At 41.5% G+C, this 18,207-nt stretch overlaps 1 pseudogene; it reads right to left on the bottom strand.

Moving 5' to 3' along the window:
• LOC132403356 (D-beta-hydroxybutyrate dehydrogenase, mitochondrial-like) overlaps positions 1–6,919 on the bottom strand; it is a 45,272-nt pseudogene extending 38,353 nt beyond the window's left edge.
• Between the last annotated feature and the right edge of the window lie 11,288 nt (positions 6,920–18,207).

Below are 18,207 nucleotides of genomic sequence, written 5' to 3'. Positions count from 1 at the left end.
TGGCTAAAAAGATTGATGCGCAGAATGAGGTTGTTATTCAGGACTGTTCAACTCAGGATTCGAGTTTTGAGGATGTGTCAGAGACTTTCTTATCTTCGTTGTTTGAACAAGATTCTGGGAGTAAGTCTGACTATAAAGATTTATCTTTGTCTAGGAAGGAGATGATAGCAGAGCAGAATAGAGACTCTGAGATTATAAAATTAAGAGAGCAGGTTTTACTAGATAGTGAAATTGATAAGGTGCCAGTAGGATATTACTTGGAAAAGGGAGTGTTGATGAGGAAGTGGAGATCACCTACAATTCCTGCAAGTGAGGATTGGAATGTTGTTTACCAGGTAGTTGTTCCAAAAGCTTATCGAAATGAGATTTTGACTTTAGCTCATAGTGTGCCTTTAGGTGGACATCAAGGGGTAAGGAAAACTGTGGACAAGATTTTAAAACATTTTTACTGGCCTGGTCTAAGAAAAGATGTGGCGATGTTTTGTAAAACGTGCCATACTTGTCAAATTGTGGGTAAACCAAATCAGGTTACACCAGTAGCTCCATTACAACCTATCCCAGCATTTGGTGAACCATTTTCTAAAGTTATTGTAGATTGTGTTGGTCCATTACCAATGACAAAAACTGGTTATCAGTATTTGTTGACTATCATGTGTACTTCTTCTAGGTTTCCAGAGGCAGTACCACTTAGGAATATAAAAGCTAAGACTGTGACAAAGGCCCTTATAAATTTTTTTACTTATTTTGGATTACCTAAGGAGATACAAACTGATCAAGGCAGTAATTTTATGTCTGGATTGCTTCAACAGATAGTTTATAAATTGGGAGCTAAGCAAATCACTTCGTCTGCATACCATCCAGAATCGCAGGGTGCCTTGGAGAGGTTTCATTCTACCCTCAAGAATATGATTAGGATATTTTGTGTGGAAAATGAAAGTGACTGGAATGAGGGTATAAACTTACTTTTATTTGCAGTAAGGGAATCGGTACAGAAATCTTTAGGTTTTAGTCCATTTGAACTTGTGTTTGGGCAAAGAGTTAGAGGAACTTTAGCTTTGTTGAAAGAACAGTGGATTAATAAGGAAGTACACACTAATTTGTTGGACTATGTGTTGAAATTTAAGGACAGGTTACATAAAGCTTGTAGCTTAGCTAAGGAAAATTTAAAGTTGGCTCAGGAGAAAATGAAGACTTGGTATGATAAAGAAACTAGGATGAGGATGTTTAAGCCTGGAGATAAGGTGTTGGTTCTTTTCCCAGTGCAGACAAATCCTTTACAAGCTAGATTTCATGGTCCTTATGAAATTGTGTCTAAAATCAATGATGTGGATTACGTGGTAAAAACTCCAGATCGTAGAAGGTCAACACAACTTTGCCATATAAATATGTTGAAACCATATTTTGAGAAACAATCTGATACTGTGACTGTTGTGGCTAGTGAGAATGAGTTTGATTTAACTAGGAACATGATAGATGATTCATCTGACTTTCATTCTAAATCCAACATTGTTTCTGTTAGGTTACCAAATTCAACCATTCTGGAAAATATTGATGAAAAATTAGCACATTTACAGTTAGAGCAGAGACAACAGATGAAGGAGTTGATTTTTAAATATAGGGAGTTGTTTCCAGATGTTCCGAGAAGGACTACTATAGCTTCACATGATGTAGATGTTGGGGATGCCAAACCTATTAAACAACATCCATATAGGATGAACATGGAAAAATGTGAACTTGCTGAGAAAGAAATTGAATACGTGTTAGAGAATAATATCATTAGACATTCTAACTCAAATTGGAGTTCGCCATGTGTTATGGTGCCAAAGCCAGATGGTAGTATTAGGTTTTGTATGGTTTATAGCAGGGGTCAGCAACCTTTACCACTGAAAGAGCCACTTGGACCCGTTTCCCACAGAAAAGAAAACACTGGGAGCCGCAAAACCCGTTTGACATTTAAAATGAAATAACACTGCATACAACCTTTTGTTTTGCCTTTATGCTATGTATAAACAAACTATAATGTGTTGCATTTATGAAATTGATGAACTCCTGCAGAGAAAACGAAATTACATTTCTGCATGCAACAAAAACATTTTGACCTCCGAAAAAAAGACGTTGGGTTGAAGGTTACTTTTAAGTAAAATACTCGACGTCTATTTGAGTCCTTCTTGTATTTATGAAAAACGCCAAACTTAAATTTGCCGCCAGCAGCAAACCAAAAATAACGTCAGCCAGCTGTCAACCTGAAAAATAAAAGGACTATTTCACTGAACAATGAAAACATATGAATATACGTAAAATAATAGGCAATTAAAATATTTATCATCCTTGTTCAGGTTGACTCACACCTGACAATGCAGTCGTATTCGGTAGGGATGGATCGATGCTTAGGGGAGTGACCGGGAAGGATAATGAACTCTCTGAACTCACAGAAGCGTTTCCCAAACGATGTTTGCATTGCGATGATTGCAGAATGTAAATACTCCGAATTTATCATGTCGTGACCTTGTTTGAACTCTCTCAAATTGGGGAAGTGAGACAATGTGCCTTTCTGTAAATCTCTGGCAAGCACTGTCAACTTGCGCTCGAATGCCAAAACATCCTCCAACATGTGCAGGGCTGTACGTCCTTACCCCGTTGAAGAGCTGTGTTCAGCGTGTTCAGGTGCGCTGTCATGTCTACCATGAAGTGTAGCTTTTCCAGCCACTCTGGCTGTTCCAGCTCAGGAAAGGTGAGCCCTTTGCTGCCCAGGAAAGTTTTCACTTCTTCCAGACACGCGACAAAGCGTTTCAGCACCTCCCCTCTGGACAGCCAGCGATAAAAACACGTTGTAGCGGTGTGCTACACGCAGTCAGTAAACTGCAGTCAAAGATAGCGTTATTCGAACTAAACAGCCTTGCTTTTAAGCCTCCCTCAACCCGCCCCCCATGGGCGCGGATGCTGCAAAAGACGTACTCACAAACCCCCGTAGGCTATCTCCCTTAGCCTGAACGCTGGCTAATTGTGAGCCGGTTCGGATGTGTCAGGAAATGGGTCGCCACAACGTCTTATTTAGATTGTACAAGATCACCATAATCTTCAAATTTAGATTTACATTTCAAAAACTAACAAACTAACATAAAATACATTTTAATTAAATACTGACCATGTAGCGGTGTGCTACACGCAGCGCTAAAATTATGACACGGAGTCGGTAACTGCAGTCGAAGGAAAAAACTTTATTCGAAATCTTCAGCCTCACTTTTAAGCCTCCCTCAACCTGCCCCCCATGGCGCAGAGGCTCCAAAGCTCTGTGCTCGCAAACCCCCGTAGGCTATCTAATTGTGAGTCGGTTCGGATGTGCCAGGAAAAGGGTCGCCACAACCAATTATTTCCCAAAGCAACAGGGAGCCGCAGCACAGACGTAAAAGAGCCACATGTGGCTCCGGAGCCGCGGGTTGCCGACCCCCGGTTTATAGGAAGGTGAATGCTGTAACGAAAACAGATGCATATCCAATTCCTAGAGTAGATGATTGTGTAGATAAAGTTGGAAAGGCAAAGTTCCTTACAAAGATTGATTTATTGAAAGGGTATTGGTGTGTTCCATTAATGGACAGAGGTAGAGAGATTTCTGCATTTGTAACTCCATCTGGGTTATATGAGTATAATGTTCTTCCATTTGGGATGAAGAATGCCCCAGGTACTTTCCAGAGGATGATTAACTTTGTGATTCAGGGATTGAAAGATACTGATGCTTATATTGATGATTTAGTGACAGGAAATGATACTTGGGAAGCACACATTATTGCGATGGAGAAATTGTTTGAAAGGCTTTCAAAAGCTAACTTAACTATTAATTTAGCTAAGAGCGAATTTGGACATGCCACTGTGACTTACCTTGGTTATGTTGTGGGTCAAGGTAAGGTAGCTCCTGTTCAGGCAAAAGTTCAGGCAATTTTAGAGATTCCCACTCCAATGGGGAAAAAAACTCTCAGAAGGTTTTTGGGATTGGTAGGATATTATCGGAAATTTTGTAAGAATTTTGCTAATGTTGCCCTTCCATTAACTAACCTTCTGCGGAAGAATGAGAAGTTTGTATGGACGGTGCCTTGTCAAGAAGCATTTGAAAAATTGAAAACAATGATATGTCAACAACCTGTGCTTAAGGCACCTGACTTTGGAAAACCTTTTTCATTGGCTGTGGATGCTAGTGATGAGGCTGCAGGAGCAGTATTAATGCAAAGGAATGAGGGTGATGAGGTTGATCATCCAGTAGCTTACTTTTCTAAGAAATTTAATAAGCATCAAAGAAATTATTCGACAATAGAGAAAGAATTGTTATCTCTTGTTTTAGCTTTGGAATATTTTGAGGTATATGTTAGTGCAACTCAGAAACCACTTATTGTTTACACTGATCATAATCCGTTAGTTTTTCTGAGTAAGATGAAAAACAAAAACAGAAGATTATTAAATTGGAGTTTGATGTTACAAGAGTACAATATTGTGATGACTCATATTAAAGGTAAAGATAATGTGGTTGCTAATTGTCTATCTCGATGTCGAATGTACACTGAATTTTTTTTAATGGAGTGGTTTTTTTTTCGATTGTAACACTCCTACTGTATTGTGACATAAGCTGTTATATGCTGGTGTTGTGTATTGTATATGTTATAAAATTTATATCTTTGTTTTTCTTGTAAGCAATTGTTAAAGATTTTTGTTCTTGTCAGACCAAAAATGTTTTTTTGGAGGGAGGTGTTACGTACTCGTGACACATGACAGTGGAGCCCTTGTCATGTGACTGGGGTTGAAGCTGTACTGGACTTGAGGTGATGGTCTTGTGATGGTGGAATGACGTCATTTTCCCGCCAGTAGAGATCATGTGACGGGTTTTTTTTACAGGTTATAAAAGGTAGACCCCACCCTGTGAGGAGGGGCAGTTCGTGGCTGGATTTGCCAGGTTGACTTCATGCCACTGCGTGTTTGAAGAGATGACGCAGTTTAGTTGAAAGATGAAGTTTTTATTTAATGCCTAAAGTTTAAAAGGTTATTGCCAACAGGTTCTTTATGATTCTGTTAGTTCGAAATTAGAGGAGAGTAAAGATTCAAAGTTGGAAGTTAAAGATCGAGGAGAATCACTTTCTACGGTGAAACGGGGGCGACCTTTGTTTGATCCTTATTTGGAAGGATTTCGTTGACTATCTTCGTGTTAATCCCTAGGTTTACCTAGAAAGGATTGAAGGTAGTGGAGAAGGAAAGGTCAGTGCCTTTAAGCCGTTCTGTTTCATGAATTCTTCATGGGAAGTTCGACGTCAGGGATCGAAGCCAAGCGACGTGAAAGAGAATTTAAATCGTCCTATAAAGTCTCTCCTTTTAAATGGACTGTGAGCATATCGAACTTTTGGCAATACCACTTTCAAGAACTGTTTTGGAATATCACTTTACGAACTGTTTGAACAGCCGCTCAGCAGCTGTTTCCGGTTACGGTAGTGTTTGTTTACTTTTGCGGGGTTTGTTTTCTGTGTTTAATAAACGTGTTGTTTGTTATAAGAAACCCTTGCCGATCTCATATACTTATTGTTGCCTGAATACGTAACACTATCCACTTTGATATTGTTTTCTAGCTTGGTTTCATATTTCATCTTTCCCCTCCTAATTATTCTTCTGGTTGCTCTCTGTAGGGTTTTAAAAGCTTTCACTCCTCTGTCTTCCAACTATTTTTTGTTTTGTTAATACTTTCAACAGGAGGCTGATTTCCAGAAAGCTGTGGTAAAGAATGTGGATCAAGTTTGACAGCAACGTCAATTGAGACAACTGTCAGTGCCTCCAGTTGAACTTTTGTCTTTTTGTGTGTTTCCCCCTAGCTGTCAGTCTGTGGTTTTGTGTTGCCATGTGCTCCTGTGCTCTACTCCAGCCGTTGAATCACTGAGTCCTCTGTCTCCCATCTGCTTCTCGTTATTACCTGTATTGCCGCCACCTGTCTCTCATTGTACTCCACCTATCACCTGTCTCTCTGTTTATTGTCAGTCGAATAGCCCCTGGGCTTCACCCCTCCATGTGGTCCCTAAGTCCGATGGGGGTTGCTGCCCATGTGGTGATTACCAGTGTCTTAACGAGGTTAAGGCATAATCACCCTAAGATGATTACTCGGTAGGGTGGCCAAATCCTAATTTCCAAAAAGGAGGACGTTGCATACGTGGTCATAGGTTACTCTATATATACACACACACACACATACACATACAGTTTGTTACAAAAAATGTTATTTTATTAATAAAATTTAAACTGTATTGCCAAAACAACAAATGCAAACAGATTAGTTTAGTTATCACTTTAGTTATTTTATCAAATAAAAATTCTAACATGATACTTTTTTTTGCCTATATAAATCCAGCAAGATCCTTGCTGTTTCATCATTAATCTGTGATTTTCTGCCAGAGCCCTTTTTCCTATTCAATGATTCATCATTCTGCATATTACATACATGCATTCTTACAGTATAAATAAAGAACTGAGAGAAATTAATATTCATTTTTATTACTGCTGAAGCAGATATGCTAACCAAATTAACTTACTTCACAAACTAAAGGACTACTTGGGGCTACCATGGACTGCCAGATATGGAGGCCCTTTACTTGCCATCTCTGGGAGTTTTCTGTTGGCCAGGAGTTTTTTGTATATGGCTGGGCATTTGTCTGAGAAATTGTTACATATTTGGAGCTCTGCTTTGACTGAGGTCATCACTGAAAAAAACTCGTTCTGTGTGAGCATTGCTGCATGGAATAGAGAAGATATAAACACTCACCTTCTTCAGGTTTGTAAAAGAGACCTCAGATTTACTGAACAGCTTGAGATAATGTTCTTCACTATGGCTATCTCCCATCTCAGGAGTATTGATAATTGCCTCCACAGTCCCAAACTCTTCAAATAATTCATCCATATCAATATCTTGACTTTGACTGCATCACAGAATTCTCCAAAAGTTAAGGCACTTGTTAGGCTCAATTTTGACACTTTGTTATGAAAGGTGTTTTCAGAGAAGTCATACCTGTCACTTAAGTACTTTATGATTCTTTCATAGAAAGCAATGAAGTCTGCTTCACATTTCTTAGACGCATCAGGGGTAAGCTGGCTAAGCTTGGTATTCACTGCAAAGCCAAAAAAAGTCCTTCACTCTTCTCTCAAGTTTGCTTTTCAGTTCAGCTATTAGATTAAATACTGAAATTATGCTGAATGACTTGGCTTCTAGTCTGAGAATAATTTAAGAGTGTGACTGAGGAAGAAGAAATAGATCTCTGATGATTCACAGGCATTTCCTTCATCTCCAAAGCACTTCCACAGTACCTTGCGGCACTCCTCCTCACCTAGACTCTGAAAATAACTTTTTAGGACTTCCCAGCACTTAAGTATTCTGTCAATAGATGGCAAAAGAGAGAGTCATCTAGTCACAACATGCCGTAATAGATTACAATTATCAACACCCACAAATTCACAGAATTCCTTTAACTGTGCTGTTCTTTCAGCTGTGATGCCGAAATGGTTGCACAATATTTTCAACATCAATTTCCGGTTTTCCTGTAGCAAATCTTGTTGCATTGTACAAAATATGGGCCAGACAATTTGCAGCGATAATGTTCTTTCCAGCCATTTTCAGTTTTTGATAAACACTGTTGTGTTTTCCATAGGTTACACCTGCATTGTCAGCAGTGTATGCAGACACTTTTTTCAGATCCAGACCTGACGTCTCTAGTTTAACCAGTAGCTAATTTGTTATGTCCTCTGATGATTCATTATAATCACTGGAAAAGTCAGGTAACACATGTTGCACTCCCTTCTCTAAATATCTCATTTGTTTGAAGTTTCAGTTGCTACTGAAAAGGGCAGGCCATGTTCTTTGACATATTCCACATGCTTTTGTATAGAATACAGTGCTAGAATATTTTCACACAGAGTTTTTGCTTTAGTTTTCCCACGTTTCACTATCAATGAGTCACTGTATATTTCCTTGTCAACTTTTACTCCACAATCAACACTTCAGTATGACTGATGATGCTTCACAGCATGATACACTTTACACAGTCCTGCAGCCAAGATTTTGTTACCTTAAGTTGATCAAGCTAGGGAGAAAAATGATAACAATGATGATGTACCAGCAGTATGAGTTTTAACTTTATGTCTATCTGTGGTAGCGTGTCGTTCAACTGCACTTTTTCCCTTACTGCCAATCTCCACAGCACAATGGCATAGTGTACAAAAAACATGAAAGGCATCTTTTCTGCTTTTAGCAATAAATCCAAATTCTTTGGCCCATTCATGGTTAAATAGAGTCTTTCTTTTCGGCATTTCTTTAGGGGCAAGAACAAAAAAAGTCAACCCCTCTGCACTGCGGCAGCGGCCTTGGGCAGACTGACCCTCTCGGACGTGACTCATACGCTGTGGCTCATCGGCAGCGTTGAGAACGGCAACTACATATAATAAAAATACGTTGACAGTTGTTATAGCTTTCAGTTCCCACTGTTTAAGTATATCTGAGGTAATTTTTATAAGTTTTTTAGTTAGACCCGAAAAAGAAGGGCACCCTTCAAAGCCCCCCTTCAACGTCCGGCTCGAGGTGGTGTCGAACGGAGGACAGAGTGTTCAAAAGCCGGACTATCCGGCCTCCCTATTACTCAGTCCCACACATCCAAGACTTTCGGCACGTTTAGTGTTTATCCCAATACGGGTTGATTATTAACCCTGCTAAGTGCCAGTTTGGGTTGTCAACCATTGACTTCCTCGGCCATCGCATCTCAGCAGAAGGTGGGAAAGCTCTCCCAACCATCAAAAGTAGTCGCTAGTATGGATTTCCCATCGCTCCGCACTACTAAAAACTACAGGGGTTTTTAGCTATGGTAAATTTCTACCACTGCTTCAAACCGCGAGCTGCTGAACTTGTGCTTCCCCTGTATCGTGCGCCTACAGGCAGTACCCCTAATCATGTGTTTGACAGGTCAGCGCGTTCGATTACTACCAAACGAGCTCTTGCTAACGCGATCCTACTGCCGCGTCCGCTCGCCAGCGCACCTATAGTCATTATGACCGATGCTTCAGACTATCCTGTGGGTGCTGTGCTTGAACAGTTGGTCGGGTGTGTGTGGCAGCTGCTCACCTTCTTCAGTCAGCAGCTCCGTCCCCCCGGAAGGAAACACATCAAGTTAGACCGTGAGGTTCTCGGGCTCTAGTTGGCTGTCCGCCATTTTCTTCTAGATAGTCTCCGTCTCACAACGATCATTGACCGCAAACACTTTGTGCACCCGATGGCCAAAATATCAGATCCTTGGTCTACATACAGCAACACCAACTGGCCTCCATGTCTGACTTCACAAAGGCTATGCAGCAAATCAAGGGGAAAAATAATGCTGCGGCTGATTGCCTATCACGGCCAGCCATTGAGGCTGGGATTGGGATTGTTCATGTGGGTATGACAGCTGACCAAGTTACTGACCCAGTTCGTTTGGCATAGCCTCAGAAAGTACCATGTGATTGGACTGCAGCCTGTGTGGAGTGGCAGTGGTTGAAAATTAACCATCATGGTCAGGCGCCTTTGGCACCTTTTGAGGTTTTTGAGCAATGGTTTGACCATGTCAACGTGGACATTGTTGGTCCTCTTCCCCCCTCCCACCCCCCACTGTGGTTTCATGCACTTTCTTACTATGTTGTACTATGCCACTAGGTAGTAATATGTTGTCCCTCTAGCATGGACAACAACCACTGACGTGTCTTGGACATTCATCACCTGGATTGCTCATTTGGCACCTCATCTGATATTTTCTCTGATCGCAGTCGCAAATTCGTATCAGACTTCTGGGCTGTGATGGCCCAGAAGCTTGGCGTATCACCGGCAGACCAAAGGCCTATGTGAACAGTTTCACCGCTCCTTAACAGGCTGCTCGGAGCACTTCCCTGACCCGATGAGTGTTGGCACGATTGTCTTCCATGGTCCTGCTGGGGCTCAGAACTGCTACAGAAGATGTTCTGCAGTCATCCATGGAAGAGTTAATATTCCGGCAGTCGTTACAAGTTTCAGCTGATCTAATTCCTGCTGCTACAACTACCTAGTTGGCCTCTCAACAGCATTCCACCCTCCTCAGTAAATTCAATTCCTTTTCACTCATTCCTAGCTCCCAACATGGCATACAACACTTGAGTTCCTGTTGACCTACATTCCACCTCGTTTGTTTTCATCCACTACGAAGAACATCAACACCCCCTTCGGCTCCTTATGATGGCTCGTTCCACATTTTGGAACTTTTATCATAGATAAGAAGGGTAAACCTGAATGTACTTTGGTAGATCGCCTTAAACTGGCCCACCAAGTACTCTGCTGCAATGGCCTTGGAGTCACAATGTTACCATGAATGTGTCTAAACACCTCAGGATGAGCCAGAGGCACCCGCTGTTCTTCTACTCGTAGAACTTAGGACCTGAATCGGGTGGTTCGGTTGTGCTCCAGACAGGCTCACAATACCAGTTTTAGTGAATTCTGGTGGGGGGCTTGTGTAGGGTAACGTAACTGAGGGAAGTGTACATAATTCACAACCACCGACATTGAATTTCACTTTAAGAGGTTGGTCTGACATAGTGACGTTAGTATGAAAGGTTTTTTTTTAGCTTTGATAGGTGTACAATATTATGAAGGGTTGTTACAAGATGCATTCAGTTGCGCCAGCTTCGGAGGTTGTGATGCTCTAACTTTCTGGGGTACGGAGAACTGGCATGGCCCCTTTAGGATTCAGGACTGTACCACTAATTGACAATTGAGTATTTAAAGAGCACCAGAACCAAGTCTCAATGCTCAATCATAAGCCCAACTAGAGATATTGTCCAGCATTTTGTTTATGCTCAGTTCGCATTCCAGCTTTATATTGTGTTTCGATCCTTCCCTCTGATACCCCAGCATTTGGGTCCTAACCATCCTTGTTATGATCTCTCCTAACGTAGATAAGATAAATACGAGTAGGCTTTTTTCCACTGCCAATGGGTGAGACTACAACTAGAGGCCTTAGGTTGAGGGTGAAAGGTGAAATATGGAAGGGGAACATGAGGAGGAACATATTCACTCAGAGGACGGTGGGAGTGTGGAACGAGCTGCCAGCAGTAGTAACGGAAGCAGATTTGAAATCAACATTTAAGAGAACTTTGGATAAGTATATGGATGGGGGGCAGGGGCGCATATGGAGGGCCATGATCCAGATGCAGTTTGATGGGACTGGGCTGAATAACAGTTTGGCATGGACTAGATGGGCCTAATGGCCTGTTTTGTGCTGTACTGCTCTATGACTCTGTATGTGGATGCATCACAGCTTGCTATGACAACTGCATTTTTCTGGACCGCAAGAAACTGCAGAGGGTGGTGAACACAGCTCAGCACAGAAACCAGCCTCCCCTCCATGGATTCTTCGTGCTGCCTCAGTAAAGTAGCCAGAATAATCAGAGACCCCACCCATCCCAGTCTCCCATTCAGCAAAACATACAGAAGTCTGAAAGCTTGTACCACCAGGTTTAAGAACAGCTTCCATCTCGCTGTTTTAAGACAATTAAATGTTTCCCTAGTACAATAAGATGGACTCTTGACTTCACAGTCCACCTTGTCACCTTATTGTTACTGTGCATTGCATTTTGTCTGTAGCTGATAGAATTTATTCTTAATTTTGTTACTGTTTTATGTTGTACTATCTCAGTGTACTGGGTGATGATGTTAACTGTTTGAACAATGCTTCAGTATAATGCTACAGAAAAGGATCTTGGCAACCGTAGGGATGAATTACAGTGGATTGAAAAGCTTGATATACAGTATAGACATGAAGAAAGAGGATGTGCTGGAGCTTTTGGAAAGCATCAAGTTGGATAAGTCTCTGGCACTGGATGAGAAGTACCCCAGGCTACTGTGGGAGGTGAGTGAGGAGATTGCTGAGCCTCTGGCAATTATCTTTGCATCATCAATGGGGACGGGAGAGGTTTCAGAGGATCAGAGGGTTGCAGATGTTGTTCTCTTATTCAAGAAAGGGAGTAGAGATAGCCCAGGAAATTATAGACCAGCGAGTCTTACTTCAGTGGTTGGTAAGTTGATGGAAAAGATCCTGAGAGGCAGGATTTATGAACATTTGGAGAGGCATAATATGATTAGGAATAGTCAGCATGGCTTTGTCAAAGGCAGATCGTGCCTTACGAACCTTATTGAATTTTTTGAGGGTGTGACTAAACACCTTGATGAAGGTAAAGTAGCAGATGTAGTGTATAATTTTTTCAGCAAGGCATTTGATAAGGTACCCCATGCAAAGCTTATTGAGAAAGTAAGGAGGTATGGGATACATGGGGACCTTGCTTTGTGGATCCAGAACTGGCTTGCCCACAGAAGGCAAAGAGTGGTTGTAGACAGGTCATAATCTGCATGGAGGTCGGTGATCAGTGGTGTGCCTCAGGGACCCTTACTCTTCATGATTTTTATCAATAACCAGGATGAGGAAGTGGAGGGATGGGTTAGTAAATTTGTTGCTGACACAAAGGTTGGGGGTACTGTGGACAGTGTGGAGGGCTGTCAGAGGTTACAGTGGGACATCAATAGGATACAAAATTGGGCTGAGAAGTGGCAGATGGAGTTCAACCCAAATAAGTGTGAGGTGGTTCATTTTGGTAGGTCAAATATGGTGGCAGAATATAGTTTTAATGGTAAGAATCTTGGCAGTGTGGAGGATCAGAGGGATCTTGGGGTCCAAGTCCATTGGATACTCAAAGCTGCTACGCAGGTTGACTCTGTGGTTAAGAAGGCATACGGTACATTGGCCTTCATCAACTGTGGGATTGAGTTTAAGAGCTGAGAGATAATGTTACAGCTATATAGGTCCCTGTTCAGACCCCACTTGGAGTACTGTGCTCAGTTCTGGTCACCTCACTACAGGAAGGATGTGAAAACTATAGAAAGGGTGCAGAGATTTACCAGGATGTTGCCTGGATTGGGGAGTATGTCTTACAAGAATAGGTTGAGTGAACTTGGCCCTTTCTCAACAGAGGATGAGTGGTGACCTGATAGAGGTACATTAGATGATGACAGGCATTGATCATATGGATAGTCAGAGGCTTTTTCTCAGGGCTGAAATGGCTATCATGAGAGGGCACAGTTTTAAGGTGTCCTGAAGCAGGTACAGAGATGTCAGGGTTAAGTTTTTTATGCAAAGAGTTGTGAGTGAATGGAGTGGGCTGTCGGTGATGGTGGCAGAGGCAGAAACAATAGGGTCTTTTAAGAGACTCCTGGAGAGGTACATGGAGATAGAAAAATAGAGGGCTATGGGTAACCCGAGGTAATTTCTAAAGTGAGTACATGTTTGGCATGGCATTGTGGGCCGAAGGGCCTGTATTGTGCTGTAGGTTTACTATGTTTCTATGTTATGCAAGACAAGTTTTTCACTGCATTCAACATATGTAGCAATAATAAAACCAATAAAAATTACAATAAGGAAAATGAGTTAAACTTCTTCCTGAAACTGTATCTCACAAGCCTGAATTTCCTACATCAACTGTGTCCAGAATCGCAATTAACCTTGGGTCAGTTAATTGGCTGTGTACTCTCTTGCTGTGCTACACTGAGGTTCCACGCATCCACCAGTCTGCAAGTGTCACCACACATTCCGGTGCCAACACAGCTTGGCAGAACGACGCAGAACACAACAAACAACAAAAAACATCAGCGAAAAGAAGCCCTGTTCCTCTCTCTTACCCACACACATAGTCCTTTAACCCCAGGATAGGAGTCCAGCTCCAGCCTCCAGTAGTAACGGATCTGGCTTCCCCTGCAGCTTGTAGAAAAATCAGTTTTAGTGAATCCCAAACATTTCTACTCTGGCTGAAACTCAGCATTTGAGGGACGCATATAATATCTGTTCTGTCTTCTTCATTATCCATCTCAATGTTCATTACTCAGTACATTGTTGAAATGGCTGGAGATGGGTTAATTGTGGAGTATTTTTGGCCTCATGCATATTGTGGATAATTAAGTATATGTGGTGTGTGAATTCTTAAAACTTGGAGTTTGAATAAATTGTTTAAGTTCAAGTTGATTAACAATTGCACATATATACAAATAAACAAATAATCTTCTTCTGGACCAGGAAACGTCCACAATACATGTACCACACTCAGCACATAAAACAAAATACTACCACAAATGAGTTAATGAAATATAATTGAAAATGCATGTGAAGTGTAAACAATAAATAGCTCGCTCTTCCAGTAATGAGATCTTAATGGTTGCAGGGTATTGTTAGTCTCACAGCCTGGGTGAAGAAGCTGTTACATTCACACTAGACCAGATAATTTTGAAAGTGCCTGTTTCGTGTGAAAATGAGAGGAGTGCAGGTGTTTTTGAAAATATCTCTGTCCACACTAAAACGGGTATTCCTACTGGGCATGCACAAGACTCAGCTACAGGAAACAAGCGACTGGTTTGGTGTTGAATCCCGCCGTGAAAGACTTCTGTCCAGTGTGTCCAGTTACACAGACTTGAAAAACTTAAAAGGAAATTGCCAAAAGTCGGACAGCTGTTGGCTGTCACGCAGAAGGGCTTAAAACTAAAAAAAACAAATACTGGGAGCGTATGGAGGCAACCGATAGGGAGTATGACCCGGCTGACAACAAGCATTAAAAAACTGACTAACTCTGTTGCAGAGGGATTTACAATGATGAGGAATATGATGGCTCCCCCCCCCCCCCCAGTACTTTTCACTGTCACAACACCAGCCTCACAGCCACTACAACAGCTACACATACGGACACACAGACCCCTGGGTGGCCCCATCAACACCTTCCCCACTCCCACAGAGGGGTCACCCTGGAAACATTTCCTATAGCCAAAGTCTCTTCACTGATGAAAGGGACGACAGCTACAACTAAATGCAATAAGGCTTGTCTCACTGGGCAAAAGTGAAATTTGCTGTTACCTCATTTGTTTGCCTTTACTTTTGCCATGTCTTTCTGTATTGCTTTGCTGTATTTAACATGTGCAATAAAACGAGTTACTGGGGAAAAATGATTTTATTTTTACCTGAGTAAAAGTGAAACTTACAATTTTCATTTTTCGGCTTTAACATTTTCACGTCTATGCCAAACATAAGCTGCTACTTAAAATGACATTTTGAAAATAGTGACAATTGCATCTATTGAATGTTTGCACAAGCAGTACATTAATAAAGCACCTTGGTAAGTGTATAAAACATGTCTGCATCAGTGTTATCTTGTATTTCCATACAATGTTACATTAGGCTGTTACACATCTATTGTCAGAGAAGTACTTGCATTAATAGGTAAACCACCTTCATTCAAGCAAGGACAGAAAACAGGGCAAAGTGAGTATACTTATTTATTCAGTAAGTTATGGGTCAAAGTATTTGGTGAGTACACTTCTAACTCTTCTGGCTTCAGTCTTGTTGCCGTCTGTTCTGAAATTGTTAGGTTGTGTGGGGGGTTGAAATTCTCTGTCATACTGCAAAGCTGCGGTAACATTCTGCTCAGGGAATTCTCCTGAAGCCGTCTGCCATTGCTGTTGTGATGTTGGAGGTTGTGTCAAGAAAACAATGAAATGCCGCGCTCCCACTACCATCTGTTCCGTCACGTCATGACAGCATTTTTAAAAAGCTTCTGTTACCTCATACATACTACACCGCCCAATTGGTGTTTTCAGATTTATACACTCTGGAGAGCATTTTAGAAAAGCTCTGGTTTCGGGGGAGGAAAACACCATTTCAGTGTGGACGGAAGGTCTAAACAAAGAGAAAATGCTTCAGTTACAGATTTATCCAGTCCAGTGTGGATGGAGCAGTCTCGCAGTCCTGGTCCTCCTGTTCTTGTACCTCCTTCCTGAAGGTAGTGGGTCAAAGAGATTTTGGGATGGGTGGTAGGGATTTTCATCAATGCTTCAGGCCCTTCATATACAACCCTCCTGGTAAATATTACAGTTAGCGGGGGAGGGAGACCCCGGTGATTCTCTTGGCATTTTTTGTTGGCCTTTAGGGTCTTGCAGTCTGATGCTTTGCAGATTCTGTACCGCTCAACTATGTAGCCAGACAGGACACTTTTGATGGTGCTCCAGTAGAAAGTTGTTAGAATGGGGATGGGGAGCCTTCAATGGCACAACTTCTTCAAAACGTACAGATGCTGCTGTGCCTTCTTGACTAACGAATAGATGTTGTGGGTCCAAGTTAGATTGTTCATTATGTGCACTTCAAGGAGCTTTGTACTCTTCATTCTCTCCATAGCAGAGGTGAGTGATTGGCCTACTCTTTCCTGATTCCCACAATTATCTCCTTTGTCTTGTCCACATTGAGACTCTGATTGTTGATAAGCAAGTTGCAAATTTAAACAGGCAAAATCTTGGCAGTCTTTTGGTGTCAATGACAACTGTCGGTTGGAAATGAGGTGACACTCTGTTTCTGCTGTTTATGTGGAACTTCTGATGCTCCAGTGAATGATCTTAAGGTTCCTAATGTTGCCCATAATATTCCTTACCTAAAAATCTCCTTTTTGAAATCTACTCAGCGACTGAGCCTCCACCACCATTTTAGTAAAGTATTCCAAAGATTTGTCACCTCCCAGAGTAGAAATTTCTTCTCTCTTCTTCTTAAGTGACAACTCATTATCTGTTACTATGACCCGTAGTTGTAGAGAGCACAGCCTACCAAATCATGCTTGTAAATATTTTATAAGTTCCAATGAAACATATTGTTTCTTGACATTACTTTGGGTTCTACCATTCATTGTGTATGTTATACTAATATCCAGTAAGAAAGAAATTATCTTTCAGTAACTTTTTATGTGACTAAATTATTAAATGATCCTGATTGATTCCAAATATTGTGGAAATTTTCCAATGCTATATGAACGTTCATTTAAATTGTACAAATGAAAACAGATTCTAAGATTGTACAAAGTGCATAGATGGGGGTGGGGGGAGTTCATCTCAGATGTAACCTGAAGCTTTGTATAGGCAGTGAATTTACCTCAGAAAGGAGGAAAGGGAGGAGCAGAAGACATGGGCTTTAGGGAGCACTGAGTGCTGGTCCCAAACAAATACAATTACCGGGGCTAGGTAGGAGCAACTAAGGAAGAATACCAATGGGCCAGAATCCCGAGATCAGGATTTCCATAAATGGACATTGATAAGAGAATAAAGTATGAAAAAAATAAGTTTACATTAGATGGAAACCTGCATTGATACAAAAACTTGCCGGGGCACCATTAAGCACTGCCAGTGTTTGGGATTTAGATAGCACATGGAAATAGGGAAGAGCAAAGGCCTCATGCATTTATCGACATTGTCTGTGAGGGAAGATGTATCTGCATATAGAGAATATATGGAATCAGAACCTAGGAGACACAAGAGGGACTGCAGGTGCTGGATATCTGCAACAATACACACAAAATGCTGGAGGAACTCAGCAGATCAGACAGCACATATTCAGTGAAATGAACAGTGGACAACTCTGAACTGATTCTGATACTGTCCAGCTGAAATAATTGCCAGGGTATGAGATGAAACTAGTGATGGTACCAAGATTTGTGATGAAACCCAATAACAATGGGTATGGCCTTTCCAATATTTAAATTAAACAAATGTTCTTATTCAAGACTGAGCCTTGAACATATAGTCTTGTTTTGGAGTTGCCAACTTTTCTGAAATTATCAGTATTTTGAAGCTATTTGCTTTAATTAGCTTGGTTTGCAGTAATACTGGTGATATTACTTCTAAAAGTGAAAACTTGAGAAGATGATTAAGTTTTTATGTGTAGGCAATTAGCATACATGGAGGCGATAGGCTCTCCTGGTCCCTCAACACCACCTCTTTGGTCAAGAAAGCACCCAGCAGCGTCACTACTTCCTGAGGGGATTAAGGTGAGTGAGGTCCCCACCACTATTTTAACCAATTTTAACAGGAGCAACATCGAGACAGTCCTGACTAGCTGTATCACTGCCTGATATGGGAATTGTTGAGCATCTGACAGCAAGGTTTGTCAGGACTTCTGAGTAGATCATTGGGGTCTCTCTTTCACCCATTTAGAGAGTTTGATCAGGAGCATTGAGTACTTGGGGCCCTCCTATCTGTCCAACAACCTCTGTGACCCCTATCATCAGGCAGGAGGTACTGTTGAATTAGGGCAAGAACAGCTTCTTTCCCCAAGCCATAAGACTACTGAACTCCCT

Source organism: Hypanus sabinus, chromosome 2 (assembly GCF_030144855.1).
Source record: "Hypanus sabinus isolate sHypSab1 chromosome 2, sHypSab1.hap1, whole genome shotgun sequence".
Lineage (NCBI taxonomy): Eukaryota > Metazoa > Chordata > Chondrichthyes > Myliobatiformes > Dasyatidae > Hypanus > Hypanus sabinus.
The sequence above is the reverse complement of the archived record's forward strand: the minus strand, read 5'-3'. Positions and strand labels throughout refer to the sequence as shown.